This window comes from Nannospalax galili, unplaced genomic scaffold, assembly GCF_000622305.1.
Source record: "Nannospalax galili isolate Female #2095 unplaced genomic scaffold, S.galili_v1.0 scaffold111, whole genome shotgun sequence".
Classification (NCBI taxonomy): Eukaryota; Metazoa; Chordata; class Mammalia; order Rodentia; family Spalacidae; genus Nannospalax; species Nannospalax galili.
Genome location: NW_008330487.1, coordinates 386,961 through 389,493, shown reverse-complemented (window position 1 = coordinate 389,493; position 2,533 = coordinate 386,961).

Here is a 2,533-nt window from a genome sequence, read left to right as displayed (position 1 = left end):
AGAGACAGAGACAGAGACAGAGACAGAGAGAGAGAGAGAGAGAGAGACTAAGCTTCTAGCTGTGTGTGATGTTGCATACCTGTAATCCCAACACTAAAGGAACTGAGGCAGGAGGATCACAAGTTTGAAGCCAACCTTTACTATATAGCAAGACTCTGCCAAAAAACGAAAACTGAAAGAAAGAAGAAATTTTGAAAGAAACAAAGAAGGAAAAAAAAATATCACCCATACATGTATGATCAATTAATTTTTGACAGGAATGTAAAGGCACTTGGATCTTACATGTAAAAGAACAAAATTGAATTCTTATGCCACATAAACAATTTAATTCCAAATATATCATAGACCTAAATGTAAGAGCTCGAATCCCATAAAAGTCTTAGAGAAACCATAGAAGTAAATCTTCCTGACGTTGGATGAGGCAATAGTTTCTCAGCTATGACACCAAAAGCACAAACGACAAGAGAAAAAAATAGATAAATTGAACTTTCTGAGCATTAAAACTGTGTTTCAAAAGGTACCATCTCTTGATGGAGGAAAGACAATACTGAGAAAACAAGAAAATACCTGCAAATCATTTACTGTGTCAGAAAAGAAACTTGTATCTAGAATACATAAAGAACCCTTACAACACCCAAATAATACATAAATGCTTAAAATGGACAAAGGAGATGAAATCCTGCATTCTTAAGGAAAAGATTAAAATCGTTGAAAAAAAAATCAACAACAAAAAACTACTATTGTGGGACACACCTCTAATCCCAGCACTCTTAGAGGCAGAGGCAGGTAGATCTCTGAGTTCAAGCCCAGCCTGGTCTACATAGTGAGTTCCAGGACAGCTGGGGCTACAGGGAGATACTGTCTCAAAAGCCAAAAAAAAAAAAAAACCACCAAAAACAAAAACAACAACAACAACAAAAAACCTAAAAATAAAAAGTCAGGTGTGCTGGGGCTTGCCTGCAATCTCAACAGTTGGAAGTGAACACAAGAGGATCCTGGGGGCTCACTGACCTTCAAAATAAGCTAAATGGTGAGCTCCAAGTTCAATGAAAGAAATAAGGTGGAGAAAGATTAAGAAAGGTATTGTGACATCAACCTCTGGCATCCACAGGCACCCACATGGGTATGTGTATGTGCTCTCATGCATAACACACACACACACACACACACACATACATGAACACAAACACGTGCACACAAAGAGAAGAATATTTGAATAATATTTATCAGCCACTCTCCAAGAACTCTAATAGCACTGGCATGGGAATAACCAAAATGTATCATAGAAACATTTAGTTTGGGTAGGGCATATGGAGAAGCTGACTGAATCAAAAAGGGCCCCATTCTTAGGTTATTTCTTTGTTTCTTTCTTTTTCATTTTTAAAAATATTTTTATTTTGGGGGGCTGGAGAGATGGCTTAGCAGTTAAGAGCACTTACTGCTCTTGCAGAGGACCTGAGTTTGGTTCCCAGCCCCCACATGGTGGCTAACAACCATCCTAACTCCAGTTCCAGGGGATCCGACATCCTCTTCTGCCTTCCACAGGCATTGCATGACATGGGTGCACTTACATTTATGTAGGTAAAACACTCATACATATAAAAATTAAAAATAAGTAAAAATTTTTTAATTTTTAAAATATTTATTTATTTTGGTCTTTTTGAGACAGGGTCTTCCTGTAGCCCCAGCTGTCCTGGAACTCACTATGTAGACCAGGCTGGCCTTGAACTCACAGAGATCCGCCTGCCTCTGCCTCCAGAGTGCTGGGATTAAAGGCGTGCGCCACCACACCTGGCTAAATATTTATTTTATCTTATGTGAATGAGAGTTTTGCCTGCATGTTTCCAAGTGTACCCATGTGTTCAATGCCCCAGAGTCTGGAAGAAGGTATCAAATTACCTGGAACTGGAGTTAAGAATGGTTGTTAGTTGGGCGTGGTGGCAGACACCTTTGATCCTAGTACTCAGGAGGCAGAGGTAGGTGGATCTCTGTGAGTTCAAGGCCAGCCTGGTCTACATAGTGAGTTCCAGGACACCCGGGGCTACAGGAAGACCTTGTCTCAAAAAGAATAAACAATAGGCTGACTAGATTCACCAGATGGACAAGTACTGAATGGCTGGGGGTGGCAACAACATAGGGGACAGTAGCAGGGATGACAGAGTATAAATAAGGGCTCTAGTGTGTGTTCGGGGGAGGTTATGGGAAGATGCCATCTGGGAAGTGAGTACATAGATGAAAAAGATTGTTTGGGATGTTCTGTGTGATATACACACAAAAAAAAATCAACAAATTTAGAAAATGAGTATTATATTTGAGGAAGAAGCATGGAAATTTATGTCATGCTAATAGTAGAGGTGATAAGCATTACCATTGAAATCTGCCCAATGACTTTATAGACATATACAGGTGCCAAGGATCCAAGTGCAACCGATTATGACTAATAATAATCAGATACGTACAGATTTGAGATGCAAGCATCAACATCTCAGTGTTAGTAGCAAAAACAAAGAGTTTTTCTGTACAAAACAATATA